Below are 11,269 nucleotides of genomic sequence, written 5' to 3'. Positions count from 1 at the left end.
TTTTTTTTTGTGGTATGCGGGCCTCCCTCCATTGCGGCCTCTCCCGTTGCGGAGCACAGGCTCCGGACGCGCAGGCTCAGCGGCCATGGCTCATGGGCCCAGCCGCTCCGCGGCACATGGGATCCTCCCAGACCGGGGCGCGAACCCGGTTCCCCTATAACGGCAGGCAGACGCGCAACCACTGCGCCACCAGGGAAGCCCCTCAGTTAGCTTTTTTAAAGAGCACTTTCACTGTCTGGATATCTTAATATCTCTAAGTACCCTGGTTGTATCACTACTTGATAATTTTTTTCCAGATTCAAGCACTATTTTTTGGCTCCCACTATGATAGATGAGAAGTTAGCTTTCTCCCCACTCCACATCTCTAAGGATATATGCAAATTTCCATCTCACCATTCTCCCAGTAGAGACTTATAAATTTGGTTAGATCAATATTCAGTCTTGGAAATTTTTCTGGAATGATTTCAATGTTATTTTGCTCTACTGTCTCCATTGTTTGAACCGCCTTTTTGAGTTATCTTCAACCTTATCTTACAAAGATTCTATTGAGTTTTTTATTTTTCTTCTCATATTTAATTTTTGTAGGATATCATTTGTTTCCAAAATAGTTTTTTTCATAGTATCCTAGAGTTTGATGAATGCAATATAACATCTGATTTCTTTGAAAATATCAATGACAATTTAAAAATTTTCTCTTCTCTTCATTGTCTCAGCTTTTTCCAAGTTGTTTTGTTCAATCTATTGCTTTGGACTTCTTCTGTGTTAGAGATTTTCTTAGATATCAGCCATCCTGGTTGTCTCTTCATATTCTAGAATGCTGTGAACTAAAATCCTGACTAGCAACTCTATGCATGTGGAAGGGTCTTAATTGACTGGTGGTTTCACTGCAACATGATTAGTCTAAATCATTTGTTAGGGAATACCTGATGTCCAAATATTTAGGCTTTTCTTCTTTGGGAGTCTTACTCCATCAGAGGACCCTTCCCATCCTCTTGAGTGTTCATTATGCTAACCACAGTGGGCTCAGACCCACTTCTAGGACCTTTGAAGATTCACAGGGGCTATAGCTACCTAGAAGCAATAACTTCCCAGAGACATTTCCATGAGCTTCCGCTTTGCTGTCCCATTCCATTCTTGGACACGCTTGGCTTATTTATTGACTGTGTGGTGAGTTCTCTGATTTTCCCATTCCTCCCACAGCTCTGTGAAGTCTAATTACTATAGCACACACCCAATCACATAATACTAATAGTCACTCTGCCTCCCTGTCTGAACCATGACTGATAGACCCTCAGCCTTGTCCTCTACAGTAGAGAGAACTGCCATCTTCTGCTCAGAGTGGTGCTAAAATAGAAGGTGCAAATGTAAGCTATTTTAGAAACAGTTGGATTCCTAGATGGAATTCATGTGACTTGAGAGGAGATTACCACCATCACCCCCAAACACACACATCTCACTTCATTTCACCACCACTCTTCAGCACCAAGGTTATCCAGTGCTATTGATTCCACCAGATGATTCCTGGATATTCCCACTGCAGCCTTAGGCTTTGGCTTTCTCAGTGCTGCTAAGTTAGTTGTCTTCATTCCATATGCTTTGTAACATCTACAGTTTATTAGTGATGTCTCTGCTCCTACTCTCCCCATCTGTGTAGATCTATTCCTTAAACATTACTTGATATTCAGTGCAGCCACTGTGAAAAATAGTATGGAGATTTCCCCCAAAACTAAAAATAGAACTACCATATGACCCAGCAATCCCACTCCTGGGTATATACTTATAAAAAAAACAAAATTCGAAAAGATACATGCACCCCAACATTCACAGCAGCATTTACAATTGCCAAGGTATGGAAGCAACCTAAGTCCATCAACAGATGAATGGATAAAGATGTCAGATATATATATATATATATATATATATATACACACACACACAATGGAATACTACTCAGCCATACAAATGAATGAAATTTTGCCATTTGCAACAACATCAATGGACCTGGAGGGCATTATGCTAGGTGAAATAAGTCAGACGTAGAAAGACAAATACTGCATGATATTACTTATATGTGGAATCTAAAAAATACAACAAACTAGTGAATATAAAAAAAAGGAAGCAGACTCACAAATATAGAGAACAAACTAGTGGTTATCAGTGGGGAGAGGGACAAAGGGAGGGGAAATATAGGGGTAAAGGAGTAAGAGGTATAAACTATTATGTAAAAACTAAGCTACAAAGATATATTGTACAACACAGGGAGTATAGCCAATATTTTATAATAACTATAAATGGAATATAACCCTTAAAAATTGTGAATCACTATATTGTACAGTTGTAACATATATAATATTGTACATAAACTATAACTCAATAAAAATAAAAAATTGATATTTCAATGGGAGTTTGTTTTTAGTGGGGTTCCAGGAGAGAGTGAATAAGATACATGTGTTCAATCCACCATTTTTACTGAAACACCCTCATTCATTTTTTAAACTTTGTAATCTGGTTACTGGCTCTCAACTCTACTATTGCTCCTTCCTTATGAATAACCTAGATGTCAAATCAAAAGTCCTCTTTTCCAGTCCTTTTTGCCCTTATTTTTTCAACAGTATTTGACACTAGTGACTCTCCTGCTCATATATTTCCTCTTCTCTGTCCCGCCTTCTCTTCCTCTCTCCCTCTTGTTTGCCCTTCTTTCCTTTGCTACTACCACCATTTATGAAGCATCAATTTTATGCAAGATTTTTAGTTAGGCATTACCCTTCAGAGGATGCAGGAAACGGAAACCAAAAAGTTGGAGAGTAGAAGAACACTGTAAATTATTCTGTGTCTTCATTGATAACATGTGAAGCTTTCCTCCTACTCAGGGAGGAAATGACAGGTTGTAACTACCTCATGCTACTTGGGTCTAAAGCAGACAGCAAATCAGTCTGCATGAATGCTTCCTTCTAAGGGGGCCTGGCTGTCCATTATTTCAGGGTTTCTAATTCTCTGCTGAGCATCTGGTTAATACCACGTGAGCTTTGGTTCTGCTAGGCTAAACACCGAACAGGAAAATCCAGTGAGGATGTGGACAGAGGTTCTTTTACCTTGCACTGGAGACAAATGTTCAGTCTGAGGGAGGAGTTGGCCTTCTGTTTTTGTCACAAATCCTGAACTGAAGGACAAAAGAAGCAAGAGTCATTGAGTGAGTAACCACCACCATTGTCACTCTGTGTCACTCATAAAGAGAGAGAAAGTTTTTTGCAAATAAAAACCATAATTAAAAAAAACCACACCCTACATGTTACCTTTTTATAGGGGAAATAAAGAGCATTTCTTTAGGTTCACTTTAATTAAAAGAAAAAACTTACCTATAGAAGCAAAGGGTATTTCTCAAAGCAGATTAGAGCAAATAAAAGAAGAGTTGTTGGAGCATTAAAAGAAAAGGAAGTCTTTTTATACGAGCAAATTTAAACAGCAGCAGCAGCCATTTTAATTACAAGTATCAGGGCAGCAAGCATTCAACGTCTTCTATGTGGTGGCTGATCTTCACAAATTGTCATTCCTTTCTTGATCCTCCCTGCCCTGACTTGGATAATCTCCAAATAACACACTTGACCTCTCCAGAAAAACAAACAAACAAATAGGTGAAATAATGTATTTTATAGTTTGGAAAAACACTGCTTGCTAAGGGAAGACAGGACAAGTCATTTTTTCTCTTTTGAATATTCCAAAACTAGATTTGAATACAGTCAATCCTCATTATTAACCTCTTCTGTATTTTCAGATTTGCCTACTCACTAAAATTTATTTGCAACCCCGAGTCCATCATCATGGTTCTTACATCGTCATTCTCAGCAGCAAAAATTTGAGTCACCCAACACGTTCCCACCTGAGCTTAAAACAAAGCTATGCTCTACCTTCTTGTTTCATCTGTCATGCAGTAAACAAGTGTCCTTACCTTGGTGTATGTAGTGCCACATCTTTCCCATTTTGTGCTTTTTGTTGATGATGTCAAGGTTTAAAAGAGCCCCCCAAGTGTCGAGCTGAAGTGCTGCCTAGTGTTCTAAAGTGCAAGAAGGCTGCGATGTGCCTTAAGGGGAACGTAAGTGTGTTAGATGAGCTTCATTGAAGTTAAGCTTCTTTCAGGCATGAGCTATAGTTATAATGAGTTCAACATTACCGAAGCAACGATTTATATTAAGCAAGGTGTCTTAAAAAAACACATACAAAATAAGATTATGTATTGATTGGTTGACAAAAATGTGACCTGGCCTTGCAGGAACTTAACTTTATATTTCCCCTCAAAGCAATGATTCAGTATTTGCTAATTCAGTGTTTGCTCCAACTTTATAGAGCATAACTACTGTGAATAATGAGAACTGACATAGAATGAGGTCCGAAAAGTATTTTGAAGCCCATAATATCTGTACTACACCAAGTGCTTTTTCCTGTAATGTATGTGTTTACATTTTGTTCTAAAATTTCTGAGTTCCCTCTACGGGTTAACTCAATATTCATTTCTCACGTCTTGCAATTAATGAGCGTGCCTTCATGGCAAACTGGAAGGTTTTCTCTTTTCTTTAATGTTCTCCAAATTTGATAGTATTGCTCCTTCTTGGACTATGAAACACATTATCTAATTTTTCAGGCAGCTAGAGTATTATGGAAGACATTTTCAAACTCTGTGTGGTAAAGGAAAAAAATCAGAGAATGCTCTTTAAAAGAGGTAATAGTTTAATTTCAGGGTGATTAGGTGGTAGTTTAAATTAAGTAAGTGAAAAACGAAAAGAGGGAGATTCCTAGCAAAAGGGAGCCATATTGCAATAGGAAGGACACATTTGGGAGGAAGGTAGCTGGCAAGACTCCAGGACAGGTGCATGAGAGGATACGGCAGCAGATTGTGTGGGGAAGTAGGCAAAGCTCCCTGTATTAAATGGCTTGACATTTGGGCAAGGAATTTTGTCTTCATAGAAAGCTTATAAAGCAGAAATAGCATGATAACTTCATATTTATGTCTTTGCTCCTTATTTATTTTAGAATGATATTTCTAATTATGTTGTACAGAATGAATTAAGAAAGTGATTAGGAAGTTATTTTAATATTTTTTAGTGTAAAATCATGAGGGCCTTTAAGCAATAACAATGTAAAGAAAGAGGAAAATATAAATTGTAAGGGCAAGTAGGTCTTAGAATTTAAAATGCTAACAGCTAACTTGATATTGAAAGTAACTTCAAAGGTGGAAACTAGACTGGATCCCAATTTTTATTTATTTTAGCCCTTTCTCTCCCCAGCTTTTCTAAGTTCCATAAACAAATACTAAGCAAAGATTGTATTCAAAGTACTGAATAGAAACTGAGAACATGACAATGATTTAGACATGACCCTGCTCTCAGAAGAGAGCAGAGAGACAGAATCATCTAAGCAAATAAGTGATGTATCACACAAATGAGCTAAAACTCTTCATCTGTCAATTGTGAAATTTTGATGATTGCCATGCTATGTTGTTGGTCCAACGTACAGAACTCTCCAGATTCTTGCAAACTGATGAGAACTAATGCAGTTATTGCCAGACACTAATTTCTTGGTGGGCTATGACCTTGAAAATCTATTAAGCCATAGAATAGTGTGAGATCGCTAAGGGAAAATATTACTGCCTTGCCACCTGTAAAGTTCACCCATTGTCAGGGCTACGTAATGTGCTAGAGAAATTCTAGTTTCCAAAATGAGGTAGTCAGACCAGAAAAAACAAACATACGGGAGTGAGAGAAGCAGTAGTAATTGGTCAAAAGGAGAATTTAGGCTGTGAAGTAATTAAAATGGAGGTCCCAGCCCACTCCTGGGATGGAGTGGTGGTCTCTGGAATTGCCATGGCTCTTAAATGTCGTCCCCCAAATAGGCAGAATCTGGCTTTTGTACTCTGACTTTTATACTCAGCCCACTAATTATTCAAAGTGGGCTGCCCTAGGGAGGGCTTATAAATTTAATTTCAGCATAGTCAGTACAGTATAGACAAAAAAAGAGATGTGAGCCACCAACAATGAACACTATTCACACCAGCTGTAGTACTGTGTGCCTGGACCCTGAAAGGTAGATGTGGACTGAAAACTACAAAGCTAGCTAGATTTAAATAACAAAATTTCCACCAGCACTCCCATTTCCAGCCACCCTTCCTTGAAAGTATATTAACCCCATGTCTATTACACCTAGTATAGCCATAGTAATCATCCCTTCTCAAATTTACTTCTCTTTCTTAGGTATTGAAATATGTTTTTTCACTTGTCATTTTATCCTCAAGCAAATGCCTCTTCTTTTCTAACCTCTTTCCTAGCAATCTTTTGTTTCTTTCTATTCTTTTGCAGAGACTGACTTCTCCCTTTATTCCCAGGAATGTGTTTTTTATTCTTCTCTCTTTTTCAAGGTTAGCAGTGATTTTACATGAGAGCTAATGTTTTCATACAATTTTGAATAGAATCTAGAGGTGGCTCCCCTGAAATCTAGTCACTCTGTAATACTAGGGATTATATCTTGCTCAGTTTTTGTCTATTATACCTTTAGTATCCAGTAGAGTAACTGGCACAGAGGTGATGGTGATAAAGATCAATAACTTACTTCTACCTTTTAATAATGGAAAGCTAGAGTTTTAGGTGAGTATGTGAGTACCTTACTACTGATTTTGTTGTTGTTGTTGTCTCAATTAGGTGTGCCCACATGACTAAGTCTGTACCTGTGCTACACAAGTGGAATTAATGTATACAACTTCCTGGATATCTCCTTTAAGATTCCTATCTTGAACTCTGTTTTCTCCTCTGTGGTAGCTGATTAATGGTAATGACTTAGAGCATATTTGGAAACTTCCCTACCAGTCTTGGACTGCTCACTTCTAAACCTTCTAAACCAGTGTGTTAGAGACAAAAACACTTTTCTTGTATAAAGCCAATGCATTTTGGGATATCTTTCTAGAGCTCTAATTGTTCAGAAATCCTAAAAAAAAAAAAAAAAAAAAAAAAAAAAAAAAGCCCTGGAAGTGGGTTGCTGTCATGAAAACTATGACTATATGTGAAATGCACAAAGTGGAAGATGGAACATTCACAAATATTGTGAGCTGGAAACTGAATTATGCTGTGGCATAATGCTGTGGCAAAATGTTCGGTAAGACGGCTGTTGCCATAACTTGGAAGGCAGACCATGTGCTCCTGGAACTATGGCTCTGAGGAAAATAATTGGCAAAATTCAGAATGAGTCTGTGTTTTGGCTGCTACTTATGCCTCTTTGTTGTCATTGTTTTATTAAACTCAGAACAAGCATTGTCTAGTTGCTACCTAACCTTCAGAATTACCATTTTAATGTTTTATATTCCATAGAGTAGGTGTACTTTACTTTACATCTCTACTGAATGATTTCCAAATATTTGAAAATAATGCTGCAATGAACATCTTCTCATATGTACCTTTTCCCCGTCTTTTAGGTTAAGTAACATTTTCAGTAGTGCAATTGCTTTATCGAAGAAGAGGAACACTTTTACAGTTCTCGAACCATATTTCCATAATCATTCCTAGATCATACCAGGTTACCCTGTCAAAAACGATGCATAAATATTACAATCTTCACTTTAGTCTAGACCAGCAATGAGTACTAAAACATAATAAAATTTTGCTACTTTAATTGGCATAACATTATATGTTGGTGTTAATTTGTATTTCTTTTTTTTCTTCCAATTTTATTGAGATATAATTACCCTACAACGCTTTATAAGTGTGCACTATGATGATTCAACTCACATACACCATGAAGTGATTATCACAATGAATTTAGTGAACATCCATCATCTCATATAAAATTAAGGAAATAGAAAAAAAATATTTTCCTTGTGATGAGAATACTTGAGATTTCCTCTCTTAACAACTTCCATATAAAACATAGAGCAGTGTTCATTATTATATTCATCATGTGTTGCGTTACATCCCTAGTACTTATTTATCTGATAACTGGAAGTTTGTACCTTTTGACCACCTTCATCCAATTCCCCCTTCCCCGACTGCCAACTCCAGCAAGCACAAATCTGTTCTCTTTTTCTATGAGTTTGTATGTTTGTTCCTTTGTATATTTTTGAAGTATAATTGACCTAGAACACAGTGATTCAATACTTCTATACATTTCAAAATGATCATCACTGTAAGTCTAGTTACGATCTGTCACCAGACGAAGACATTACTTAGGTATTGATTATCTTCCCCACACTGTACATTTCATACCCGTGACTCATTTATTTTGCAGCTGGAAGTTTGTAGCTCTTAATCTCCCTCATGTATTTCTTTCTTCCCCCATCCCACTCCCCTCTGGCAACCATTTGTTTGTTCTCTGTATCTATAACTCTGTTTATGTTTTGTATGTTTATTCATTTGTTTTGTTCTTTAGATTCCACATATAAATGAAATCATACAGTCTTTATCTCTGTCTGACTTATTTCACTTAGCATAAGCCCCTCTAGATCCATCCATGTTGTCACAAATGGCAAACTTTAATTCTTTTTCATGGCTGAGTAATATATCTATATATCTACATATACACCACATCTTCTTTTTCCATTCACCTAATGATAGGCACTTGGTTTGCTTCCATATCTTGGCTGTTATAAATAATGCTGCAATGAACTTTCAGATGTGTATATCTTTTCTAGTTAGTGTTCTCGTTTTCTTCAGATAAATATCCAGGTGGGAAACTGCTGTATCATATAGGTCCTGACATAGCAGGTTGACGGGCTGCTGTGGTCCTGGGGCTAGGTGTCCTCCTGCTGGTGGGTAGGGATGGGACCCAGAGGGTTCCAGGGCTAGTGCTGGTACACTGGTGTGAGGGCTGGGTCCTGAGCACTCTGGTGCACAGGGCTGGGTCCAGGGTGGTTGTGGGTTCAGTGGGCCTTCAGGAAGCCAGCCTGCTGGAGGGTGGGGCTGTGTCCTCATCCAGCTAGCTGCTTGGCCTGGGGCATTTCAGTACTGGTACCCGCAGGCTGGTGAGCAGTGCTGGGTCCTGGCCCAGCACTAATAAGCTAGAGCGAGGCCTCCAAAATGGCCCTTGCCAGCACCAGTGTCCTAGTGGTAGAATTAGCTCCCCCAAATGGCTGCTGCCAGTTTCTATGTCCCCAGATGAGCTCCAGTTGCCTCCTGCTTCTCTGGGAGAATCTCCAAGATCAGAAGGTAGGCCTGACTCCAGCTTCTTTCAAATTATTGCCACTGCCCGGTGTCCTGGAATGTGTGAGATTTTGTGTGCACCTTTTTAAGAGTGGAGTCTATTTCCCACAGCCCTCTGACTCTCCCAAAAGTAAGCCCCACTGATCTTCAAAGCCAAAGGTTCTGGGAGCTTGTTGTTCCAGTGCAAGACCCCTGGCCTGGGGAGCCTGATTCCAGGCTCTGACACTTTGCTCCTTGGAGAGAACCCCTGCAATTGTAATTATCCTCCTATTAGTGGGTCACACACCTGGGGTTATGGGTCTTGTCTACCCACTTCCCACCTTTGTCTCTGTGGTTCCTTTTTCTTTTTGTTGTTGTTGTAGGAGATATTTGCTGCTAATCTTCCAGCCTTTCTCATCAATATGTGCTCTGTAAATAGTTGTGGTTTTGGTGTGCTCAGGGGAGGAGGTGAGCTCCACGTCTTTCTACTCTGCCATCTTAGCCACGCCCTTGGTACTTACATCTTTTGGAGGTAACTACAAGAAGATAATGGACACAAACCAGAACTGGCCTGGTTTCATGTAGAGATGGACCTCATAGGAGCACACAAATGGAGAATCTCTTTGTGGCTAAAAAGTTAGAGTGCTGGAAAGTCCAGAAATTTGGGGTCTTTCAAAGTCAAAAATTACAACTATATCTGTGCTTCAAACAGCAAAAGCTAAGAGAATGCCTAGAGTTATCCAGATGTAAAGATCAGATCAAAGACATCTATTGTTCCTGTTATTTCTGTTGCCTTCATGGGGCCATCTAAAATTTTTGGCGTTAAAGAGGTAGGCCTAACGTATAAGCCAGTAAATAAAGGAGGAATATTGCAATAACGGCCTGTTGAGATATTTGGGTGTGCTACCTTTCGCATGAACTAAACCCCTGAGGAATTGTATCGCCAATGAAACCACAAACCTCTCTTATAACAGAGTTTGTGTTTGATCCCTAGAACAGCCCTGGAGCCCCCAAATTTTCACTGGCAGAAAGTGGGTTGTGAAAGCTGCCTAGTCCCCAAAGAGGGGACACTCTCCAACTCATCCTACTTCAGAGTTGTCACACAAGACAAAGGACAAGGATATTCCAGAGCAAGGACCCCAGTGAACAGTGGATAAAGGAGGTATGCCCAGAAGGCAGAAACCAGGGAGAGCAAGATAGGTGAACCAAGTAACCTATGCCACAGTCTGGGGAGGGAGTATGTGTGATTTCTGTCCATTGAGCTTTGATAACTGTTATGAAACACTGACTACTCTGTTTCCCATTCTTTCCATTTTTCCAAATTCTCATTTTATTATGGTTATAGCTGTTCTTATGCTATCAACATATATTAGAAGAGAGAGAAGCAGCTAGCTTGTCAGTTAGTTAACAGATTGATTTTGAAGAGCCAAATCCAGATATGATGAAGAGGAATGCACATTACAAAATCCAGGATTTTGGTCTGGATGCAGTAAATTCATAGATACTTCGGTAACCAGAATAGTTAACTGGGGGAAATTCTGAAAACCCCTAGTATAGATTTTCCCATGATTTCTTTAGCAACAGATACTCTGATTTTTAGCTAGACTCATTGTCATTCAACAACAGACTACGTTTCCTAGTGTCTTTTACTGCTAATTGTGATCATGTGGCCAAATTTGGCCAATGGCCTATGAAAGGAATTGATATATGCAACTTTCAGGTTTTCTCCTTAAAGATGCTTTTGCTGGACTTTTTCTCCCTCATCATCAGCTATGATATAGCAAAACCCAAAATCGCTGTGAAGGTGTTATGTTAAAGATGGCAGAACTTCGCTCCTGGCCCAAACGCACTAAACACTTACATGGGTCACTCTAGATGCTGGTTAAGAACAGACTGCAATTGGCAAGGATGGAAACAAGGCAGTTAGGGAGTTAGTGAAGGAATATGAGCAAGAGATTAAGACAGTGGCTTGGACAAAAGTTGTAGCAGTGGAGGTGATGAGAAGTAGTTGGATTCTGAGTATATTTTGATTTTTGAGTCAACAGGATATCTTGACATATTTATATGGCGTTTAAGAGAAGAAGTGGTATAAAGAATATTTTCTAAGATTTTAGCAT

The sequence above is a fragment of the Physeter macrocephalus genome, chromosome 1 (genome assembly GCF_002837175.3).
Source record: "Physeter macrocephalus isolate SW-GA chromosome 1, ASM283717v5, whole genome shotgun sequence".
Taxonomy (NCBI): Eukaryota; Metazoa; Chordata; class Mammalia; order Artiodactyla; family Physeteridae; genus Physeter; species Physeter macrocephalus.
The sequence above is the reverse complement of the archived record's forward strand: the minus strand, read 5'-3'. Positions refer to the sequence as shown.